The sequence below is a fragment of the Coturnix japonica genome, chromosome 2 (assembly GCF_054131305.1).
Source record: "Coturnix japonica strain WE chromosome 2, WE-NBRP24, whole genome shotgun sequence".
Lineage (NCBI taxonomy): Eukaryota > Metazoa > Chordata > Aves > Galliformes > Phasianidae > Coturnix > Coturnix japonica.
The window spans coordinates 99,628,955-99,645,791 of NC_140664.1; positions in this window are offsets into that span (position 1 = coordinate 99,628,955).

Consider the following 16,837-nt stretch of genomic DNA (forward strand, 5'->3'; position numbering starts at 1 on the left):
ATCTGGCAATATGTTAGAAGAATGAAAATAAGACAGTAAGGTAGTTTGGTTAGTTGTTTCTTTGTCCAAATGCCTTCCTGGAGAAATTCTGGATTTAGAGCTTTATTCCCTCTTCCAAATGGCCAGAGATGCCCTGGAAGGGCAGCTGGTAGGACGTGTTGCTGTGGCAGCAGTGGCCCATGGCCCTGTGTACCAGTGAAACAAGCTGAGCTGGCAAAGCACAGCCTTAGCATGCCTGGTTCTGCACTGGACATGGGTGGAGGTTGATTCTTTGGTCAGTTTTATGGTCCTGATGGACACTGCTGAGTCACCAGAGCTCTGATGTCTGACCTGGCTAAATTGTTTCACTGTTCTCCTGCAAGGCACTTGGATTACATAGGTCATGACAAAAACGAAATAGACAACAAGCTAAATGCTCTGACTAATGCATCTCTGCTTCTAACTATTTTTAATTGCACTTCCTGACCCATCTCCCCGTGACATACAGTGTCAGTGCTCAGAATGTTTTGGGGAACTCAAGATTTCTAATTCCAGTAAAAGAAAAAAAGAAACTAAAGAATGTGTATAAAATTTAAAAATGATAAAATACAAATGGGAAAATAGACAAAAGCCTCTTGCATCTATTTTTCCTCTTTCATTATACCAATAGTGGGGGAGAGAAGTTTTAACACACACTTGGACCATCCACACTGCAGGCATCAATCCAGCCCCCAACTGCGCATTAATTTTGCTGTGACATAAATGGGTTCCCAAATCCCAAATCCAAATCATGAGCTCATAATGCAGCAAGAAGGTGCATAAGGAGAGGGATATTCTCAGCTGGAATCAGCACTTCTTTCTGTTTTTCTGTATGCAGAGACCAGCACTAAAGAATGCATCAGGAGTAGTAGGGTGGAGTGCTCAGAGGGGACAAGAAATCCTGAAGACACTGCAGCTTCAACTCTCACAGGAAGGAGCATGAAGGCATGCACTCTCACCAACCAACAGCGCTGTTCCTTGCCATATGCAGCTGGTCTGGGGTCAGTTTTCACATAGTTTTCCCCATGGCAAGAGCAGCAAATGCAGGCTGAGCACCAAAGGGCTGCAGCTTTGCCTGCTGCCTCCTCCTTGATGAAAACGCTAATGCATGACCTATGTACTACAGAGGAACGGGTGATTTTAGATCATTACCAGGGAAAAACATGGCAGAGTCTAACTTGTCTCACTGTGGTACTCATGTCTCCTTCGGCAGTGAAGGAAGAAAAGGCTCAACACTGCACTGAAGCTGCTTTTGTCTCAGCACAGCACTGGCTGCATCTGTTTGAAAGGCTGGCATTGTATCGCTGTGCTTTGTTATCAGGTTTCCCATGGTGGTCAGTGTTACATATCTTACATTGTTTGAGCTAATTAAGCTGGGGAATCAGGGAAAGCACATTTCCGGCGGGGATTTATTGCCAAAAGATATTTCAGCTGAAGGGGGAAAAAAGGAAATCTCCCTTTACGTCCAGCATTCCAGAACCGTTTCATAATATTCGGCATTCTGTTTAGTGGAAATAAGCTGACGACAATGTCAAGAAGTGTGAACTTGAGAAGATTTGCTCTGCTTTGTGGAGTTTAAAAGTACCATGAAGAAAGTAAGGAATCATTGTAGCTGCAAAAATAAACAATCAGCTTGGCTGGACGCGGAGTTAGACATGTTTGTTATCAACCTACGTGCATGTGGTCACTTTGCTCTCGAAATGGTTTGTGCTGCTCTACTATTTGCACCCAGTTTAGGTTCCTTTAGAGAAGAAAAGCAAATGGCAGTGCTTTTAGCCTTCAGTGGTGCACTTTGAGGGTGCTGGCATAGACAGAAGACTTCTGTTTCCTGCATTCATTCTGCACCCAGGAAGCAGTCCTGCAAGCCTGGCTTGCTGTTTGATTGCTTGCGTGCCTCTCCTGGTAGGCACCAGCCCTCTCTGCCCTAGAGTTGGCTCTTCTTTCCAACTGCAGCCCTCCCTGCACCACCTCCATGTCCAGCTTGTGATTTGCAATGCTCCAGCTTGAGGTTTGAAGGGCACTTTTACAGATAAGAGTATAATTTTTGCAATAATTGAATCATTAAGGCTAAAAAAGACCTCTAAGATCACCTAGTCCAACCATCAACCTCTCACCACCGTGTCCTCAAGTGCCATAGCTACACATTTTTTTTCATCATAGATTGTCAAGGCCATGCCAGGTTATCAGAAGCTTTTGGCTCACAGGTTGAACCCTGCATAAGCACCTGGCCTATCAGTGCATTCCTCCAGGATCATCAGCTGCTCCCAAGTGCTGCCTGTGTGATAGAGCCTTGACTACAACATGGCTGTCAGCCCAGCCAAAATGGGAGCCTCAGCTCTTACGTATGAGATGTGGTATATCGATTCATTGTCAGCAAATCCTGTGCATGTATGAAGCCTAAATACTCTTCTGAACAATGGGATTGATGATGATGATGATGACTACCATTTCTTCCTTTTCATCAGAAGCTCTAAAAGGCTTTGCTGAAAGCAGGAAGGATGATTACCCTTTGTCTGCCAAAGGAAACTTGAGCAGCTGATGGCTACTGAAGGCACTCAGTGTTTCAGGAGGGAAAGTCCTGTCTTCAGCTTCATTAAACTTTTGTCAGACTTTGGCTGCTTAGTGTGAAATTTTCTGTGTAGATGTCTTCAGAAGAACAGTTTGTTGTTTTCATTGCTAGTTTCAGCCGGAGCATTTCAGCTCTCTCCAACATAAGGGAAAAGAAGGTGTTTCACCCATAGAAAAAGGCTGGCAACTTTAACTTTGACACTGTTCCTCATTTGAAGCAGAAGCTGAAAATCTGATGTCGCTCTTCTGTCAGTGAATATCTACCTAATTTCTAGGCCCATGCAAAATTAGTTTGCTCTTTCTCACCACAGTTAAGTGTATTTTAGTCAAACTCCCTTCTTACTTGGCAGCAAGCAGGCTAGTGTGCAACCTGCCATTGCTATCAGTTTAAATACGAGGTCCAGTGAGAAGAGTCTGAGATAGGAGTTCAGCTTTGCTGATGTCACATACAGATGTCAGAGTGAAACTGAATGATAACACAGTGTTCTTCCTTCATTATTTCTTTTATTTCAAAACAGGAAATTACATGCCAAAGCTGTTAAAAAGATTGTGTTGAGACAGAAAAATCAGTCTCAAAGTCAAAGAGAATGGATTCCACAATTAAGGTTTCTTTGTAATCCTGTGCCAGTCCCTTTGTGGAGATTTTATTATTATGATCCATCTTTAATTAAATGATGGCAGTAATTTTTTTTCCCTAAGTCCCCATCCTCATGTACTGCACAGGATGATTCTGCTGTTAAAATTAATGAAGACTGTATTATAAAGAAAGCCCTTGGCTGTAGGGTCCTCACCCCAAGCACTCCTGCTGCTGAAAGACTCAGCACGTAAGGCAGCGGGGTCATGAGAAGAGAGGGGATTACATGGTGCCTTAGGAATTTGGCTGCTGGGTGGCATACCTGCTTCTGCCACTGCATCCTTACATGATGCTGACCAAGACGCTTAGAGCAGGTTTTTCACTGGTGGATGCTAAATGCAAACCTGTCAATTGCAGCGAGCTGCCTCAGCACCCAGCATATCCATTGAGGGAAATGTGCGTTTGGAGCTACAGGCCTGAACAGAAAGGCAAGCCAGGTGTTCCCTGCTCAGCTTCCCTGTTTTCCTGACAGTAAGCAAACCAGACTAAAGAGCAGAGCAGATCGATGGTGAGCTTCAGATTCAGCATGCCAAGCAGAACCAATGTTTGTTGGTAGAAACCTGCCCTAGTGCATGCAATAAGCCTTGGGAGGGAAAGGGGTGTGTAGTAGACAGTGCCGATCACACTGATAGGCCCTCCTTTCATCCCACAGAAAAGCAGAACTTGTCACAAACTGTACTATGTACAGCAAGGACCCTTTTTCCTTATCACCTGCCCAGGCCCATACCCTGTGTGCCCAGAGCAAAGTGATCCACAGGCTGACAGAGAAGGAGCAGCAGCAGCAAAGTGCTTCCTGAGATCATGGTCGGAGATAGAGCCTCATAAAGGCTTCTACAGCTGTGGCAAATGTGACCTGCTCCATTATTGAATTCTGTGCTGCTGTTTTTCTTTTGCACTTAATATTGGTAATTATGCAATTTCTAGTCAACTTCTCTGTCATAACCAGGGCAGCGACGCTGACAAAACAGGCTTTAAATAAGCTCTTGTCAAAGTAACAGCTATTTTTGTTTGCCCTATTTAGCACTGTGTTTAAGGTCTACAGTGGAAATCTCAGGCAATTTTAAATACATGGTGCACTTATTTCATCATCATCACAGCATTCAAAACCCCCGAAGCCTAGAAAATACAAATGCTTCAGCAGAACCTTCTGGTGGTTCCACCTGTACGCAAAGATTGTAGCTTTTGCAATAGCTTCTTGAGAGCCAGGAAGCACAGAGAAGCTTTCAGGTTCTTCATCCCCTCTTCAGGCTGCAGGAAATACTGAACCATTGAACCCGCAGCCAGGTAGACAGGGCACAAGGCAAAATGCTGAAGGAAAGGGAGGCCAGACTGCTGGTGTCCTCAGTGACCATTACCAAGATGTGCTTCCTTCAGGAAACAGGGACGTTGGCTGAGCACAAAAGGCTTGTAGGGTAACACGTGAGAGAAGCCATGCACTGGTTTATTTAGGCTATTCCTTTTTGTTGTTCCTGTCTTCAGTCTATGGACTTCCTAGCTGGTCTGTTCATTGGTCATTTGTGATTTGTTTCCAGAGCCGTGCTAAGACAGCAGGCTCATACAGGTCATTTTAAATAGCACTGGTGAGAAGGTAAATGGTTCAGGAGGGACCTTGCTAACTTTATACAGAGGAGAATAGCATCCAGAGCTCCTGTGTTGGGAACAACACCCTTGCCTTCCCTTCCTTCTCATCTCTACCAGCGGATACTGGAGAGACAGCCAAAGCAAACACAACACATGGGAAATGGTCTGCAAACCCAAAACAAAAGAGATTTTCTTTTATCAGCTGTTTCCTGTTGTCAAAGAATAAATTATTGCTTTAACTGTGTGGTGGTTTTTTTTTAGTGCAATGTGCATAAAAATGTGGTAAGTTATTGGCTTTTTAAATGGAATAGAATTTTATCCTATGTATTAAAATAATCCTGCTATTAGAATTATAGATTCTACAACTATTTGCCCTTACTGCATTCCCTCTCTTCTCTGGTGCACGGGATAAAATATACAAGTCAGTAGCTTAGCAGTTTAGGCTAAAAGAAAAAAGAAGCTTTATATTATCTTAAAGCAGTGACACATGCCTCATTGCACCAAGCTTGTTCTGCTTTGCTGCTGGGGCCGGTGCGGATGCAGGGGTGACCCAGCACTGCCCCAAATCCCCAATTGTTGTGCACTGAGTGCTCCTGCTGCACAGGTCACCCCCAGCTCAGGGGGTGAGCTAAGAAACTGAAAATAGCTGCCTTTCTGATAATGCAGGGCTCTGCTCATGCAGGCAGCACTCTGGCATCCCAGATAAGATGTATGTGGCCTCCTCTGGCTCCGCTGAGTCAGGACAGGAGGAAGGGCTCTGCAGTGCTTTCTTTGCCTTATATGCTGGTGTTGCCATCTGTGCCTTTCCTTGGGACATGATCCGTGCATTCAGATAGATGTGATGAAATCCGACTGCTGGGATGTGGGCTCTGAAGCATGGTGCATTTGTCTTTTTCACTGCAGTGCTGGGAGGAGCAAGGGCTCCTTGGGACTGGAGAACGTCCCCTGCAGGTCCTGGATTCTGGAGCACTTGCAAGGGTGGAGGAATATGGCTTTATAATCATAGAAAACCTCAGTTTATAAGGGCTCTGCAAAAATCACTGAGTCCAGCTCCTGGAAGGCAGAGTGCCACACTCATCTGTTCTTGTGTCTATGTTGTGACTATGGTGCTCAGGTACAGATACCCCACCCAACCTGTCTGCCTGGGCAAAGGCAATTCTCTGGGCCTGCTGGCTCATTTCCTAGTGAGAAATGGCACAGGCCAGTTACGTGAGCATATAATAAGTATATTCCAGAGTCGGAAAAACTGCAGGCAACCAGGGATAGACATTGCCTTCCTCCAGTAATCAGGTCAGTCCCGAACCCTGGGATTATGTGCTGCTCTACCTTCAGAAATTGTACTAATTAGAAAACACTCCAGAAGGCAGAATTTCCTGTTTCTCTGGCAGCTCCTCCTATTGCTGTGGGAGCCTCTGTGCTTCATTGGGCATACTGAGAGCGGTGTGTCCTTGTGGGACTGCTCAGCCTGCTGTGCCTTCATGGATAATACACTGGAAGGTGCCACAGCTGTGTAAAGCATGTCTCACCTGTGCTGCTTCAGCAGCTGTCTCTCAGTTCAGAGCCTGCTGTGGATTGTGCTGCAATTCAGTGCTGCAGAATATCCCGGACAAGGTGACGGTGTTTTAATGTATGCTGCCACTTGGATTTAGCCAAGGGATTTAGCATATGTTTGCATACATGATTTTAAATTCCAGTGTAAATAAGGCATAGATATGAGCTGCTAGCCATGTTCTAGGATAAAATATGACTAGAAACACTGGTCGTTTTAAGGTTTGACAATTATATAGTCTGGCAAGCACGAGTTAGGATGCAGCCAACATGCCTAAAATGCTAGCAGCAGATAAACCTGGATCAGGCCCTCACTTCTGGAGCGTTTACAAAGCAGTAAGCTATTCACGTGTAAGAACACACTCTTCGTCACAAAAAACAAGCAACCAAATCTGTTTGGTGATGGGCATCACATGATGTTTGCTGCCAAATCTTTGGGGGCTGGAATACCAATGTTTGTGGCTCCAGCGGCATTAAATAAGCAGAGCTGTAGCCATTCACACTACACACAGGGGCCCACCAACCACAGGGCTGCAACCCCAGTGCTCTTTGCAATGCATGTAGCCAGGTAAATATGCAGGAAAGCTCTTTGTAGGCACTATGCATCAATCGCCCATAGGTAGAGGAGCTTTTACTAGACCAACCAAAGAAGAGATCTTTCTCCCCCTTCCTTCCCTAACTCAGGCATGTTGAAAAAGGAGTCTCTTGTAAAATATTTATGAATTTTGTAAATGTTATTTTTAGCTTTGCCCCCCCCCCCCCCCTTCCCACTCCCTCCCATCAATTGCGTGGACTCACATAAAACATTTCAGGGAGCAGAAAGCTGAAGGTGAGAATGAGTCTTGTCTTGAGATATTAGACGCATTGATCATATTTATCACTTCACAGCACAGAGAAGAAATGCTAAGTAACAATTCCTATTTTCATAATAAGGGAATGTCTAGACTCTTCTTTCTAGTCTTGAATCTAATAATATAACATCAGCTGCTTGTTCTTGGCAGTTAAGTCCTCCCCTGGAAAAAAAAACAAAAAAAAAACCAACATATTTATAGCTCTGTAATCTCTTAAAAAACAAAAACAACAGTGGGACAAACAAGTTATCAAATCAGCCTGAATGCTGTGGTTTTAACTGGGAATTCTTTCATTCAAATGAGAATCCATTGGGGTTTGTGTCTCTCCTGCCTTGATCAGTCCTACATGGGTGGCGCAGGACACCAGGGACACAATGTGCCCAGGATGGAGCTTGGGAAACTTGCAAGAACATGAAGTAAGGGCTAGAATCTCCTTCCTTCCCTTCTTGAGCCACGTTTTCATTTTGAATGCAGTACTGCGCCTTCTCAACTGGATATTTGGAGTCTGGTTTGAAATATGATCATTCACACAAAGCGCTTTATTTCCCATGTAACGCTGTGTAGCAATAATGATTGAGAATTTGTGTCTCCCAGGCATGGGGTAAATGAGCACAAATCAAGCATCTCACCACTGCCGTTCAAAGATGTGGCCTTTTATTTATCTTCAGAAGGGTAGAGTGTCATGCTATTTTTTTTTAGTGTCTTCATTTGGTAAAGTTACTGCAAGCAAAATTCAGGAAGGCTTTTGGATCAGGGCTAGAATCAGCCCTAACTCTTTGGTGAACTCACAGATGAGCTGCCACAAAATATTTCCACTTAACCCAGACATGAGTGCTACTGGCAGCACGTAAATGATACATCTCAAGACTCTGTTCTGGGCAAGGTTAGCTTGACAAATTAACTGATTCTCCTTGAAATCTAAAAATTAATTAGGAAGAAAAGAAATTAATATTTCAGGCCATCTCAGATATAATATGCAAAAAAATTGGTATACCAGGCAAAACTCTGAGGTCTCAGTTCTGGAATTGCAGTGGAGAGCAATTTGAGATACCTTGTCTCCTTTCCTTGCCCACACCCCAGTACTCCTAAAACATTGCTGCTCTCCCTCCTTCTTGGTAGGCAGGGAATGAAGCCAATGTCCTCCTTGGGTTTCCACCTCTTCTGCAGATCCTTTCATCCTAACTTACCTCCACATAAGCTGAAACAAGAGAGAAAAACACAGTGATCTGTTAGCTCCTGGGTTAAAAACACGTCTTTGATAGCATGTTTTCAGTTTTGTCCAAGAGGCAAATAAGTGCTCCACTGACTTCTCTTTTTCTTCACCATATTTACTGGCCAGACAATCCTTCATGGCTATTGAAAACTGGTAATTAAGAAAAAGACAGGTCAGTTTACCTGCTGCTTTCTACACACCATTTTGATGACACCGAAAGGGGGTGCTTTCAGATGGAAGCTTCTTTCAGAATGGAGAGGACAGGACTGGAGGGGCAAAGCCTTTTTAGCACTGGGAGTATTTTGTCCGAGGTTGTATTGCTTCTCTCTCAGTCTCATACTGTGGCTCTTTATTTTTAGTCTGGTTGTTGGCTATGGGCAATCATGATTGCAGTCTCTCAGAGCACTGCTTCAGGTGACATTCATCTGGAGAATGTTGAAACATAAGGGAAATAATTTTCAGCAGCAGCTGCAAGACATTTTTCACCCCAAAGGACACAGAAAAGCCAGCACAATTTTGAGCCATGAGAGTTCAGCTAAGGATAGGAGCCAACCTCTTCATCAAGCTAGCACGAATCTCACAGGAAGACAAATCTGTGCATTTTCTGAGCAAATAGAGTTAGTCTGGATCTGCTACCTGAAGAGTGGATTTGGGCTGGGATCAGCTCATACTGACCTTGTCTCAGTTTGCCATCTGGGGCTGGAGGAGCACCTTGGCCTCCCAAGGCCCTGGTGGCTCTCCTAAGCCCATAGCCTAGGTAAGTGGGAGCAGCACAAAACAGTGCACAGGGAGCTGTGGCATCCTCCTTGGGGCTGGGATGGAGAGGTGTTACCCAAATACCCACTTAGGTTTTGAATGTAGAACCTGTCAGTCCATTTACCTCAGGCTGTTATTTTTCAGAGAGCCAGACATATGTATTTACACACATATATACATCAGCATTTTTTGTAACCCAGCATTTAAAGGATGGAAGACTACTCCCAAAACTAAATCTGACATTATAAGCCATTCTTACACTCAGAAACATTAACAGCATACATTAGAATATGTATGAAGGCTTGTGCTGTTTGTGCTGTGGAAAGCACAAGTCTCTTTGCACTTTTTTGCACTTTCCCATGGGCATTTGGGCTGCACATGCATTAATCTGAGCCATTGTAGGATCCTTTCCTGCTTGTCGGTATCAGCTGCCATAGAACTTGGAGCACCAGGGTAGACTGGAAGGCAAACGCACTGGAGCTTTACTGGCACTCAGACAACCTTGTCTCTGTCTCCCTTAAATCAGTCAAGTCCCAGCCTGAGCTGAAGCATCTCTGTGCAAGCAAGCACAGGTTCAAAGTGCAAATAAATACGTGCTTGAGGGCTCCCTATGGGGATAGAAGGTGAGAAAAAACAAAGGTAGAGACTTGGTAAACATACTCAGCCCGTCTGGAAGGAAGAACGGGTTTGCATGGGATGGGGAGTTGGGAGAACGTATCACCACTCTGCTTTCTGAACTCTGGCAAGTTGTCTGGGCATCCAGCCTTCTTGCAGACATAAAGGATAGATCTCATTGTGATGGGAAGGAGGCCTATTTAATTAATATTTGTTAAGTGTTTTGACTTAGAAGATGTAGCCTAATTCAGTCATCTCTGCTTTGAGGCTTTCACGGATGTGCAGGAGGAAGACGGTGTTAATGCCAGTGAATAAGCAGCTACTCCTCTCATGTCAGTTTTGGACTCTGAATCTGAGATGTGGTGTCTGTATGTATATTCACACACACATGTATATGTATCCAATCTCCAAACAGCAGACGAGTGGCATCGAAATGACAGTGAGAAACTGGGGAGGGAAGTCCTGCTGCTTTCAGTAAAATAAGGCTTCTATGGGGGTGAAGAGGGATATATTCACTTTTCCCACATGCAGGACCATTCAGAGAAGCACAAAAGAAGAGTGCTCATCCAAGATGAGCACATTTTTCTACAGAGGCAGGTGGGTCTTGTTATACAGTTCCTTTTCAGATGGAGACCCCAGTGTGAAGACATTTGGGGACCCCACGTCCTTTGAGGGAAAGAGAGAGATTTCCTGATCAGACCAACAAGGGGTCCCTGTTGCATTTGGATGTTGACTGAGAAAGGAAAGTGAGTGAAGTTTTGCTTTGCTTGACTGAGCTTTACCACACCAATTATTGTTTTGAGAAGTGAAGAGATACCTACTGCATCTCCTGGGAAAGTGGGAATCAGCTTGCTTTGGAAGAGACTGCTATTGCAGCGAAGTCCTCAGCACAGCTCTCTATTTTTGGCTCTGTGTATTCACGTCTGCTTGAACTTCCCCTGCAATAAGAGCTTTGTGATTAAATGACTGGAATAAATGTTTTCCAAGCATCTCGGGATGGGTACAGATGTAATTTTTCATTTGTTGATAGATAGTGGGGTAGCTATTTATTTAGATAGGATATTAAATACTCTGGAGCAGGGGAAGTGAAATATTATTAGTATTTTAGAAGAGAAAATGGTTACCTTGTTTTCCACTTTTAAGCACCTGCGAACAGTGCTACTCTGTTAACGTTAGACCATTTGAATGCTTTGAATTATTTAGGGATTTTCAGTACAGACTGATGAAATGTAAAAGCTTTCCTAAGATAAATCAAATTTGTTAAAAAACCCTCCATGTTCTCCCTTGCAGTCCTTTATTGTTACTCATCTATAGTACTTGCCTAAAGGAAATACAGCCAAGCAGGGAGTTCAATTAAGAAATCTATCTATCTGTCTACCTACATATATATCTGTTTGTCTCTCTCATGCTTACTCTGAGGATGATATTACAATTGCTAGACATTACATTTTTATAATCTTTATTTCAAGGTAGGCTCTCATAAGCATCCTATTTCAGGAAGAATATATCATTATCCCTGTTACAGCAGAGTGCTAGCTCTATAAAGAGATAGACAAGAAAATTCAGTTAGCACCTGGGAGAGTCCCTGTGGAGCAGAAGCAATGAGGCCCGAGGAGGGACTTGTCTGTGTGGGTTTTCTGATGCCAACCCACTGCCCAGCTCTTGTAGTCACTCCTTTGGTGGAGAAGCTAAGGTCACTCTTCTCTACACTGTCCCTTATCTTCTCAAAACCTGTAGGGACAGGATGCTGCTGAATGCTCACCCCTCTATCAATGCAACCTGAAAACAAAAAGAATATTGTGTTACCAGGGGGAACCTGTGGGTAGGTGCTCAAGTGGGCTCTACTGGCTGTGAGCCTGCTTTGAAAGAAATAGCTTAAAAATGAATTGATAATCCTCGAACTGTGTTTGCAAGAGATACCACATCATATCATGGAGGATAACAAGGAAGAGATCTGTCAAAGAACATCATCCCATCCCATCCCATCCCATCCCATCCCATCCCATCCCATCCCATCCCATCATCTCATTCCATCAAAACAAAGTGCAGAAAAGCCTCTGACCTCCCCAGGGACACCCTGTGACCAGTAGGAGAGGTAGGAGGCAAAGCCAGGGATCTCAAGCACATCCTTTCTTCATCATACCATCCTCACTGCTCACCCCAAGACCTCAGGAAACCCTTCTTCATCCTTCTTGGCTTTTCCCCTCTGCAGCATTTATTTCCAGAATTACTGTAACTCCTTCTAGCTGGGGTTTTTCCCCTGATTTTGTTTTTGTTTTCCTTTTGGATCTTTCCGTGGCTTTTCTAGATCTTCCACATGGCAGGTAGGGTTCACCACAGAGCCTGCTTTGTTGGAAACCTTTTGCAATGTTTTATCATTTTTTGTTGCTGCAAAACAAAATGCTTCTCATACTTGCGTCCTCTGGTGATGGGTATGTTTCAAATACATCGCTGATGCATTCCAAGGTGGAACAGGAGACATTTCTCTCTCCGTGGCATATTAGCATTGACAGATAGGGGCTGTAACTGTCTATCAGCACAAGTGTGCCAGAGCTGTCCTCTTGGACAGTATTAATGTTCAGTAAGGCCTCATTTCATCCTGTTCAGCTTTCTCCTCAGGCCTTCAATTAGAGTTGTTTTTTTCTTTTTTCTTTGTTTGTTTTGTTTTTGGTAGGGAGTGGGCAAGCAAATGCACACAGGTCTCTAAGCCCAAAATGTTTGTTTGTGATGGACAACACTCACTGTTTCTCAAAGGGAAAAGAAAACACTGGAGTTAGAGATAAGATGAACTGAATGCCTCTTGGTTTGAAATAAGAATGCCTGCTAAGTTTAAACAACTGTTTTAAGCCCTACCTGTGCTCCTACTCCCATCATTTTTTCAAATTGATGGGGGCAGACACAGCTGTTCAGGTTGAAGATGAGCGCATTGATATTCAGGTCCTGCCCAACCTACCGAGCCATCAGGCCCACAGCCCAAATTGCCTTTTGTCAGTAACCACGGTGAGCAACTTACACCATTATACTTGGAAAAAATATATCTTTGTCCAAGCACTGTGTGACATAGCCAGGAAGCCATACGCCACACTGCACAGGAATAGAGGTACTATAGATGGTATATATTATATACAAATACTCAAGTTAACTTGGCAGATGCAGATATTCACTGTAACTTGTGAGCAGCTCATGAAGGAAAGATGAATGCACAAATGTTCATGAAAACCTTGAAGCTGGTAATTACAAACCAAGGAATTCAAGGCAGTCGCGTGTCTCTCGTAGATCAGTTATAACCAAATTGTAGGGCTATAACGAGCTGAAAATTTGCTTGCTCATTCGACTCCTAAGTACAGCCTTAATGTTGTGTTTTCATCACTGAATCAGAAACAGCAGCCAACACCATCAATTTCTATAATATGTTAGCATACCATGGGGTGTATCGGGCTAGATGACTCCAGGAAATGTTCAGAACAGGATCTGTCCCCATTTTATCTCAAGAGCTAATACATGCACACTGAAAATTTTGGCAAAATGTGGAAAAACATCACAATGAAAAATGTTCTGTAGGAGTTAAAAGGGAAAGAACTTTGGAATTACTTTCCAAAAACCCTCTGTGCAACGTGTTACCCATCCAGAGGTAACCTTTCCATGGAATTTCATTTCTTTTAGAAGTCATAATAGTACGTAATTCTTCATCCAATATAATGAAGGCCAATATAAAGCAATGCCGACTCACTGTGTAATATTTGAAATACAATTTCTGCCTGTCTAGCTAGTAAGCAGTTCCTCTGCAAACAAATAACTTCTGTATCTGTGCTGCACGAAAGGTCTCTGTGTGTTTTGATTCGAACTTTTCCATCTTAACCTTCCCTTTGGTTTGTAAGTCAGGGATATTGATGTTTTCTATTTTCTAGCTTTTCCCTTGTTTTATAGGTATGTCAACAGGAAAGAAAAAAACAGTCATCTCCCTTAACATATAACACAGCTCCATCTCTGATCCAAGTTCATTAATAAAAAATCAAGATTTGTGATTATTGCAGACGAGTGCCTAACAATATCTTGCATGCGCTACTTCTGCAGGTAATTAAGAACACATTTCTCACATCTCGTTTCTTACAGATGCAAATAAAGTTCACTTCCTCCCCTCCCCAAAACATTTGGGATTGTACTTTCTTTGCACGTACTTTTGCTTTTTTTTTTTTTCCCCAGTATCTTACATTTCTTTGACCTAAATACTCTCCAGAAAGACACTATGTCTAAGGTCAATGAAACAGAAAAACGAAACCCTGAGAGCAGCCACAGAAAGTGACTTTCTACTCACCACTTCTTCCAGCAGCAATGGTTAAGTTTAGCAGCAATCTATTATTAAACAGACCGGGACACTTCAGTCTGGAGAGAGATGGCCGGGGCCAAGGTGGACTACAGTACAACCACAAATGGCTGGGAAAGGCATAAACAGAAGTTCTGTTTGCTATTCCTGATAGTGGAAATAGGATACCCAGAGAATTAATCAAGGAGGAGATTTAAAATACATTGAAAGAAGTCACCAGAGCAGCCTTTCCCCTGGGAAGTTGTTGCTGCAAGATATTTAGGTGGCAAAAGTACAAATGAGTTTGAAAGTTTATTGCGTAAGTTCAGGGGGAAGATTGGTTAAACAGAAACACACCCGTGAATGTCGTAGAGAAGACACAACGTCATGTCTTATAACACAGCAGGGTTATTTACTGTTTCTCTTCATGCATCTCAGTGCCCAGTACCTTGCTTAATTGTATTTTATTTTCAGTCGGCCAGGCAATCCATTTAAAACTAAAAGATATAATTAAGCCGTGGCACTGACAGCTAGAGGGTGCTGGGAAGGCCAAAAGTGGCACACAATCCAACTGCGATCGGGCAGATTGAGATCAGAAAAGACTCTTGAGGGATGTTAAGGACAACATTATGAAGACATCCTTCAGCTCGGATTGTCAGAAGCTGGAAGCCTCTGCCTGGGGAAGGATGAGCTTGAATTGGCCCTTTTCTTGCACATTTCCTGAAGCATCTGCTTATGCCAGCAGCCAGACAGCTTTCTGGGTGATTTGGTCTGACCCTACTGGATGTTGTGTGGGTTTCTATCCAAATGATCAGCAATAAAGTGGCATTTGGATCACCCTGAAAAGATGGTGAAACACAGAGGTAGGTGGCAGCCCTCCCCCAGCACAGCGTTTAGAGGCATCTTTCACATAAAATGGCTGTAAGAGACATTACACTTGTCCCAGCACTCTAAAAAAAGGGTAGGCCGTGTATTTTTTAGGGTTTGGACTGCTCCACACTGCAGAGACTGAGTGGAGAGTTGTTTTCAGGGGTGTTGTAGTAGGGAAAAAAGAGCAGAGGTGTACCAGGAATAGCAGAGCCAACCAGCAGAAGAAAGCTTGAGCAGAGTCGGCGTGTTTTTGGCAGATACCAGAGCTTTTGGCCAAGGTGCTGACCAAAGGAGGCTTGGAGTACAGGACAAGGAAATGAGCTGTATTTTCGGCTCTATTCCTCCTGTGCTTAAGGAAGCTGGGTTTTGTGCAGCCTTCTCAATAATCAGAATTTCAGGATTGATGCCTGACTGCATTGCGAGAAGAGCCTGAATTCCCATTAACCATGCAGCCTAGAGGGACAGCAAAGCATTTTAGAGAAACCATTGAGGTCCCAGCCAGTTGATTGGAATACACGCGCACTGATTGCAGGGAGGTCTGGCTACTTGTTTCATAGTGCCTGAGCTTCCAGCAGCAAAAGGGAGATGCTCAGTGCAGCATCAAGCTGCAATAAGAAATACTGTTTAGCAAGTAAAGTGGCGTGCATGCATTTTTCAACGCACACAAATCTCTGCATGCACTGCTGCAGATTGCTGTATAGCAAAGAGAATCTCGCAGAGGTGGGGGAGGGAGTGCTTAAAGAAGGGAACCCTGGAAAGCAGTGGTTTCAGGAGCTCTGCCATGTGAGTCATTTTTATTTCCCCCCCTGCAAACAGAAAGGAAGAAAAAAAAAAGCCTTCCTTGGCTTTGTAAGTGAGACAGTCACTGTCTCCCTACTTCTGGGCTTCTCGTCTTTCCTTCTCATGTATAATGGGAAAGCATGTTAGGCCCAGAGCTCAGACGTGGGAGTCTGTGAGAGCGGCAGCTCCAAGACGGTAAGCGGAGGTGACAAGTTCCTGGCAATATTAAACATTAACGCTGAATATTTTGTTGGTATTTAACTCCAGGACGTTTCATGTTCCCGAGCAGAGGCAGAACATCCCCTCACCCTCTCCGCTTTGTTCTTCCCTCCTGTGCTCTGTACGTGCAGCAGGCAGGGATGTGAGGTGCCAGCTCCTGCAAGGCTGAGATGGCTTCATACACACAGAGAGAGCGGGTGAGCTGATGGGTGGGAGCAGGATCTAATTCTGTGCTCTGCTCAGACTGGGACTGGGAGATAGGGAATACTCTGTGTATTAAGTGGGCATGCTTAGGTGCTGAGCTCATTTTCTGCTGCCTGATAGCATCCGGGGAACCAGCTGGTGTGTGTCAAAGGAGAAAGATACGTGCAAATCTCAAACAATGGGCTTTCTAACTGTAAGTGGGAAACAAGGATGGCCTGAGGTAGCACCAGATTGCTTACTCACCAAAATGCACAGGCACCTGGGGACATGGGGATACACAGATCTGGGGACTTTTTACAAGTCTTGTGAGAACTAGGATTGTTCAGTCTGGAGAAGAGGAGGCTCAGGGGAGAAGTGATAGGACAAGGGAATGGCCTCAAGTTTTGCCAGGGGAGGCTCTGGTTGGATATCAGGAAAAACTTATTCTCCGACAGAGTGGTAATGCAGTGGCACAGGCTGCCCAGGGAGGTGGTGCAGTCATCATCCCTGGAGGTGTTCCAGAACTGTGTGGATGTGGCACTGAGGGACGTGGTCAGTGGGCATGGGGGGAGTGGGTTGGTAGTTGGACGAGGTGATCTTAGAGGGCTTTTCCAGCCTTAATGATTCTACGGTTCTATGACTCTACATCATCTGCTCCCTGGCTGCATAAGAAACCTCTGTCCTCTGATATCCTTCCT